Raw genomic sequence first — 9,082 nt, forward strand, 5'->3', positions numbered from 1 at the left:
ACTATGTATTCTAATGATTTTCTATTTCCCTCATTCCTCTGTATTTATGAATTATAATTCTTCTGTCAGGAAGAATTTCCCCCTCATCCCAATTTGTTTATTCATTCGGCCATTTATTTACATCAGTATGCACTCATGGTTATTTGAATGAAGAGGGAGAGAGAGAGGTGCACACATGGGTGAGTATACATACACACTAGCTCTGTCTGCTCAGAGGACCCAGACGTGCTGACATTCCAGGAGCAATGAGTATACCTGGTGCCAAGGTCTGATTTTCTAAATACCTTTCTCCGATATAAGGGACCAAAACTCCTTTGAGAAATGGAAGATTCTAGGGGCAGGGAAAATACAAGATGAGCTTAGAGAATCTTGTAGTACCAAAAAGTAAAGAAGTGTTAAAAAAAAAAAAAAAGAAAAAAGAAAAAGATGGGTGATGTCAAAGGAGCATAGAAGCCAACCTGAAAGCGCTCCCCACGGCCAGAGCGGGCTCAATTTTAGCTGGAACAGTTATCAAATAAATAATGATAGCACTGGATTATAATCGCCTATAGTTTTGGACATATGTATCAAGAGCAAATGAGAACTCACAAGAGAAAACCCAAAATCCAATTCCCAGTGGGTTTAGATTACACAGGCTAGCAGACACCTATCAGAACTAAGCTGGAGACTCTGTCACTGATTCTGGACATCAAAGGGCCACAGAACACCACCAGCTCAAAGTGCATTTCCTTTTAAGTAAAGGAAATATGTGACAATGGCTGACAATAACTCCCCCCCATCCACACACACAAACTTTGAAAAAAAAAAAGTAAAGTATCACTGATTCAGTAGTATTTTATTTTTAAATATCTTTACTTATTATGGGATTTTAAAAGAAAAATATGTGTTCTAATCAACCACTTTTAAAGTTAAGACAATGAATTGTTTCTGAAATATGACAAACGATCACACGTCCTATAATGCAGGCCACCATCTACTCAGTGTCTATCATGCGCCCCGCATCGCCAGCTCCTGTCTCCTCACTGCCTTGGTCAGTCCTCCAGCCCCTCACGACAGGAAGCCAAGGCTCGGGAGGACGAGGCACTTCCAGCATCGGGGACCCGATGGATCCAGGACATGCTTCACTGCTAGGAAACCACGTCCCTCAGGTAACTCCACATTCTCCCCAGGGACTGAGGTTACCCGAAGGAACTTTTCCAGATAAACTGAGTGTTTCCGCCTCCCCAGGCGACTGCCCTCAAAGCAGTCTAATCTTCTTTCATGGGAACATTTCTAAAATGTTACAGATCTCTCTACCTTCCTGAAGGCACATCGGTGACCCAGTACGACCTCTCCTTGACGGCTGGCTCAACAGAGCGAACTCGACTGTACATCGCTCGGACACAGCAACAATCCCAGGAGCGCCGAAAGTCTGCAGGCTGTCTGTCCGGTCCACCTTTGTATTTATCTCTTCACTAAAATAACACCTGGCAAGTCCTGCTGTCTGCAAGTACATCTACCCCTGAACCCGACAGCAGGAGCTGACAGGGATCTGGGCCTCTCCGACGGCACAAATGCATCACACCCGCTGCTCAAAGGCCCTTCTCGGCTCTGCGGGGTTTGTGGAGCATTTCTCCAAGGTGGCTGCTTCAGGCAGTCCGCTCTTTGGCTATGGGATAATCAGAACACTGTGCATCAAACTCTCTACCACGAGTAGTTTAAAGGTAAAGACGGAATGTGGCGGCGGGGGGAGATAAAGAAATACGAAGAATTCAGAATACACAGAGAAAGCCACGATAGAAGAGAGGAAAAGCAGAAGCCCCAGCGACTTCAGAGTCTTCGCAGTGGTAGGTAAACACCATATGCTTTGGCCTGGCTCTGCCCACCTAGTGACCTAGAGTGACAACTCTCTAGTAACTTCACATCACTAACCACCTTTCCTCACGTGATTACACCTCCCCTCTGGGGATGTCACGAGGATGACATTACTGTTCTCCATACTCCCTGACACGGTTAACTGGCCTATACTCCTTCCTGATCTGAAAAACTATCTTTCATACTAAGAGTTTGAAATCAAGGTCTCTACCCCAAAACACTTCGGAAGGCTCTACATCAACGTAGGGGAATTACTGTGTTTTTTAAAAACTTTGCTTTAGACATTTAAAGGCTTCAATTCCTTTGACATTAAAAAAAAAAAAAATGAAACCAGAGTTTCAAACCTTTGCGGTACGCGGGCCTCTCACTGCTGTGGCCTCTCCCGTTGCGGAGCACAGGCTCCGGACGCGCAGGCTCAGCGGCCATGGCCAACGGGCCCAGCCGCTCCGCGGCATGTGGGATCCTCCCAGACCGGGGCACGAACCCGTATCCCCTGCATCGGCAGGCGGACTCTCAACCACTGCGCCACCAGGGAAGCCCTTCAAACCTTTTTATTGAAAAGTTTAACAGTTGCAGTGAAGCCATCGTTTACTTCATTATTCTGACAGAGTTTCCTAAACACATGTGGTCTTTGACTCCTTCGTGTGACACATGTTAAGAAGCTGTAAGCTCAAGCACTTTAGGAGGCTGCTCTGTGGGAGAAGCCACAGCAGTCTCAAAGGGGCTGATCTAGAACCGGAGAGTTGCCCTCTCCACAAACTGCAACTGGTCACTCCCAGGGAATACATTTCTCTGATCCTATCTGAAACTTATTTTTCAATATATTCAATAGTAACTGATTTACAACTAATTAAATCACAAGGACCTCTAATGTCTTTTTTTTTTTTTAACTTTTTTCTTTTTTTTTTTTTTTGACCGCATGGCATGTGGGATCCTAGTTCCCCGACCAGGGCTCGAACCCGCGCCCCCTGCATTGGAAGCACAGAGTCCTAACCACTGGGCTACCAGGGAAGTCCCCGGACCTCCAATATCTTAAATCTAAGGTTTCAATTATAAAAATCCAACATACACACAACTCTTAGGAACATATAGACTGTTCAAAGTGAGGCATACTTCTACCACTTAAATTCTTTGTGACCATCAATCATTGATATTGTAGTAAACTTGGACATGAACAAACTCCAGTACAATAATACAAAATTAGCCTATAATCCTCATTGCCCAAAGAACTCTGATATGACATGTTATCACGTGAATACAATTTTCCCATTAAGTTGCTCTCATCGATTTAAACCTGTGTCTGCAGATGTAGAGAACAAATGTATGGACACCAAGGGGGGAAAGTGGCAGGGGGTGGTGGTGGTGGTGTGATGAATTGGGAGATTGGGATTGACATGTATACACTAATATGTATAAAATGGATAACTAATAAGAACCTGCTGTATAAAAAAATAAATAAAATAAAATTCAAAAATTCGAAAAAAACCAAAAACCAAAACCTGTGTCTGTATTTAGTCTCAAATAGGTCTCACGTTGCCTACCTTTCAAAGTGTTGTTTCATTTGTTTACATGCATAATGGTTTCCATCTCTCAGGTTCTGCATCTTCATAACTTCAGAAAACGTTCCTTCTCCTATTTTGCCAATTGCTTTATAGTCTATAAATGAAAACAATTATAAAAATAAAAGTTTACTTATGCATCTGTTTTGTACTCACTTCCAGATAGCAGACGTCTTTATCTGTAAAATAATCCAACGGCAATATATTGAGGATACTTCGCCTATGTTTTCTAAGGTTCAGTGTTCCCCTCATTTCAAGAGAAACTGGGTTGTATGTTGGCAACACGCAGTCTCTGCTCCCCCTCGTGCAGCGGGGGACCACATGACCTGAATCCTGACCAGCGAGGAAAGGCTCAGCTCCCCTACGAGATGCTCGCAGACCAAGCATCCACTGAGCCTGTCGGCCCTGGGAAAGTGGCGGGAAGAGTCAGGATGACAGTGGGTTGAACACTACTGACTGCCTGGGCAAGAGATCTCAGGACAAAAGTGAGCTCAGGAGAGAACAGCTATTTTCCAAGCAGAAATGGAAGCAATGGGAGAAGCCCAGAAAGCAAAAGTCTCTTTGGGTTGGAAAAGCTTCCGCAGCCCAAATAATAGGAGGATAAAACCAAAAAAATCTTGACAGAAAGCAGCTGTGAGACTTGACAGACAAACAACATAGTCAGTCTTGCACCAAGGTCACGGGAAGGCAGCCACTCCCCACCCAACCCAGGCACTTGCCTCAGGGAGGAAGGAGGCTCCTGCAGATTGAGACAGAGAAGCAAAGCAGCAAGGCCCCAAAGAAATAAGGCTTGAGAAGAATGTTTAGAAAAAAGAACATTGAGTGTGGAACTGACCAGAAGCAAACAGATCAGAAACCTATTAAACAAACTTGGACCAAAAGGAGCCCATCACCTTTGGGTCCCAAACCGACATCAACACAGAGCAGGCTTTTAAAACTGTCCCCGCTCCAAAGGAGGGCCTCCCCTTCAACGCCTCTTTTAGACAACACCTCTTTTAGAGCACATTTTTAACACCTTGTGTGAATTCTGATTTGAACAAACCAACAGAAAAAAGGCATAACTTTTCTTAGAATAATGTTCTTTAGAAATGATATGTTTAAAGATTTTTAAAGTCCTTAACTGTTAGCAAGAAGTACTAAACTGTTTCGGGATGAAATGATACTATGTTTAGACTTGCTTTAAAAGCCTATACATTCCCATTCACTTCTGCCCGAAGTATAAACTGGTATAGTCATTTTGGAGGGCAATTTGACAATATCTATTAAATATTTTAGATGTGTATATCCTTTGACCCAGCAATTCCAATTCTACGACTTATCCTGCAAAACATACTTGCTCAAGTATATGTGAGATGAGAATGTTAGCGTAACGTTACTTAATAGGGAAAAACTAATGCCCCCAAACAGAAAACTGTATAAATTAAATATGGTTTATCTATATAATGGGATGTACTGAATATATTGAAAAGAATGACACAGATACACAGATCCTTAAAAATAATGTCCTTAAAGACAATACACATACACACACACATCACAGTTTGTGGCTGCTCTGAGGGATAAGGTTGCAGGTATTTCGCTATCTAAGTCAGGTATATTCCATAATGAAGTACTATTTTATTTTAAAAACAACAATAAAAAATAAAGACTTGGGCTTCCCTCGTGGCGCGGTGGTTGAGAGTCCGCCTGCCGATGCAGGGGACGCGGGTTCGTGCCCCGGTCCGGGAGGATCCCACGTGCCGCGGAGCGGCTGGGCCCGTGAGCCATGGCCGCTGAGCCTGCGCGTCCGGAGCCTGTGCTCCGCAACGGGAGAGGCCACAGCAGTGAGAGGCCCGCGTACCGCACAAAAAAAAGAAAAAAAAAAAAAAAAAGACTCCAGGAAAAAAAAGTGATGGGGGTAAAAATGACAAAATGTTGATCACTGTTGAAACTAGGTAACAGATACACAAGAGCATTCACGCTACTAATTTCTCTACTTCTGGCATGCTTAAAAATTTCCATGATGAAAAGTTAAAACAAAAGGGCAAAACCTCCTCCAGGATCCTCCCTGTCCATGCCCCCTTGTGACCAGCCAGAATAGAAATGACCTCCAGGAGACCTTGGGCGCCATGACACAAAGATGGTGGAAAAGCCACCAGGAAAAAGACTCTCAACCAGGAATACCCACGTAGGACATTTATACGAACAAGAAAAATACCTTTCTGGTATAAAGGCCATGAGAATTGGGGGTTTAACCATTACGGCACCTAGGAAGCATTACCCTAACATATAAATAAATATCATAATTTATAAAACAAACAGAACAATAGAGTTTTCAGAATCTGTATTTGCTGGATTCCACGTTTCTATTTGTCTGAGATTTTATCCCACCTGTAAGCTACTATCTCAGCCTGCCGCTGTTTCCTGGGTGCGGCAGAGGCCGCAGCCTCTTGGCTCAGAGACGAGGACGTCACTTCTCACGGTGCAGCAAGGCAGACGAGCAGCAGCACATTAGCACTGGTGCCCCTTCCCCGAAGTCCCACGGGGGTGACAGGATGGGCCCAGGTGACACCTGCACAGGCACCGGATTGCTTTACAGGAGAGGAATCTAGGGCCAATGGCCCAGCACTTTTTCAACAAGCAGCAAACAAGATGAATAACCCTTTGCCATCTGGCACACTCAGCAAGAACATGCAGGGAAGCTCAGGGCCTGAGGCAAACTGTTTTCCCAATGGTTCATTACAGTTTAATACGTACATTAACCAGTTTTGCTGATACAGGGTACTTGGTATGGTATTACTCTTACGTATAAAAATTCATATATAGGTAATATTGGTTTTAATGCTGCTTTTTTTTCTTCTTTTTTGGCTGTGTTGGGTCTTCGTTGCTGCGTGCGGGCTCTCTCTAGTTGCGGCGAGCGGGGGCTACTCTTTGTTGCGGTGCGCGGGCTTCTCATTGCGGTGGCTTCTCTTGTTGCGGAGCACGGGCTCTAGGTGCACGGGCTTCAGTAGGTGTAGCACGCAGGCTCAGTAGTTGTGGCTCACGGGCTCTAGAGCGCAGGCTCAGTAGTTGTGGCGCAGGGGCTTAGTTGCTCCGCGGCATGTGGGATCTTCCCGGACCAGGGCTCGAACCCGTGTTCCCTGCATTGGCAGGTGGATTCTTAACCACTGAGCCACCAGGGAAGTCCCTAATGCCGCTCTTTAATCTTACTGAAAAATAACAATTTCAGTGTACATTTTCATATATACTAGCTTCAGGACATGCAAAATAAGAAAATCCTATTTGTAATCACATATTTGTAGAAATTGGAAATTGTAGAAATTTTCCCCCAAAACAGCATCTAGCCATGTTATTACCATTCAAAATACCGTACACCACTACCGGACTGTAGTAACTGTCACAGGAAGAAAGAAGAACCTGTAACTGCTGTGCATATATGGTAGATGCTCAACAACTCCTGAAGAGAAGGGTTGAAGAAAATAATTTTTAAGCTTTACACAAAAATTTATTTTCCAAAGATGATCTCTAGGGAGGAAGATAAAAGCACTGAGAGTGTGAAGTGTGTCGAATGGTGGTCCCCAAAAAGACATGTCCTCGTCCTAAGCCCCAGAACCTGTCAATGTGACCTTATTTGGAAATAAGGTCCTTGCAGGTGCGATTAAGTTAAGGAGCTTGAAATGAGAACGTCCTGGACTATCTGGGTGGGTCCTAAGTCCAGTGACAAGTGTCCTTATAAGAGACACACAGAGAAAGTAGAATGGTGGTTCCAGGGGCTGGTGGGAGGGGGACATGGGCAGTTGTTACTGAATGGGTACCGAGTTTCAGTCATGCAAGATAAAAAAGTTCTAGAGATTTGTAGTACAACAATGTGCACGCAGTTAACAATACCATACACTTAAAAATTTATTAAGAGGGTAGATCTCACGTTATGTGATTTTTACGACAACAGAATAAGAGAGACACACACATACATACGTAGAAGAGGAGCCCGTGTGAACACAGGGGCAGAGACTGGAGGGCCGCGGCCACAAGCCAAGGGACGCCTGGAGCCCCAGAGGCGGGAGGAGGAGGAGGGGTCCTGCCCTGGCGGCCCCGGAGGGAGCGTGGCCCTGCCCACATCTTGATTTCAGGCTTCTGCCTCCAGAACTGGAGAGAAGAAATTTCTGTTGTATTAAGCCACCAAATTTGTGACAAATTGTTGCAGCAGCCCCAGAAATTTAACATAGAATGTAACTGATATCTTTTTAAATCTAAGGAAAACAATCATTTTTTTCACTAAAGGAAAAAGACTTTCTAAGCATAACAAGGTAAGAAGTCACTCAGAAGAGTCCGATTTATTTGACTACGTAAAATTAAAAAGTCTAGCACCTCAAGAAACACCCGAAAAATGCTTAACTAAATTATGAAAAAGCCATACAAAGGACTATTATATGGCAGATAAAGAGGGGTAAGGCAGCTCTGTGGCTTCTGACAGGGACTCTCCTTTCAAGATATAGTATTAAATGAAAAAGACAAACGAAAGAATAGTGTGTAAACCGGTGTTAACATTGCTTTCAAAAAAGTTTACACACTGTGTCAGGCAGGATAACGGCCCCCAACAATGTCCATGTTCTAATCCCTGGAGCCCGGGAATGTCAGGCTGGACAGCAAGAGGGAGTAACGCCTAAGACTGCTGAGGAGCCGGCCTCAGAACAAGGGTATGATCTTGGATTTACTGGGTGGGGGCAACGCGTCAGCCGCAGGGAGCTCGGCAGTGGCAGAAGGGGGCAGAGGAAACAGAATCAGAGACAGACGGGAAGATGTGACGCTTCGCAGACGGAGGACAGACGGGAAGATGTGACGCTGCTGGCTTTGCAGACGGAGGAGAGGCTACAAGTCAAGGAGCACAGGTGGCCTCTGGAAGCTGGACAAGACCAGGAAACAGATTCTCCCCTGGAGCCTCCAGAAGGGATGCCACCCTGCCAGCAACTGGATCTTAGTCCAGGGAGAATCATTTAAGTTGTGTGGTTTTAAGCCACTGAGTTTGGGACAATTTGTTATAGCAGCAATAAAAAACGAATACACACAACATTCACACATCTATGCTAACCTATACACAGAAGGAACACAAGAAAGCGCCACAGTGGTTACCTTGCTTGCAGGGGAGGGTCTAGATGGGTGGGAGGGCCGGAACGGAAGAGAGACTCACTTTTCACTATATATCCATCTGTGCTTCTTTTTGTGTTACACTTTGTATATGTATTAATTTTTTTAAGTAATTAAAAACAATTTTTAAGGGGTGAGAGAGATTTCCTTTGTGATTCCTTTAAGGAACATGGCGTTTGAGATTAAAAGCTAAGTATATTTATTTTTATATAATATCGTAAAGAAAGTGGCAATTTATGAAATATAAATAATTGACAAGAAAATTAAAAATAACAAAAACATAAGACACCACTTCACACCCACTAGAATGGCTAGACTCAAAAAGATAGATAACAACAAGTATTGCTGAGGATGTGGATAAGTGAGAACTCTCATACATTGCTGGTGGAAATGCAAAATGGTGCAGCCACTGTGGAAAACAGTTTAGCAGTTCAAGATATTAAACAGAGTCCCACATGACTCAGAATTCCACTCCTAGGTATATACTCAAGAAAAATGAAAACATATGTCCAAACAATAACCTGTACACATATGTTCATGGAAGC

The sequence above is a fragment of the Physeter macrocephalus genome, chromosome 11 (genome assembly GCF_002837175.3).
Source record: "Physeter macrocephalus isolate SW-GA chromosome 11, ASM283717v5, whole genome shotgun sequence".
Taxonomy (NCBI): Eukaryota; Metazoa; Chordata; class Mammalia; order Artiodactyla; family Physeteridae; genus Physeter; species Physeter macrocephalus.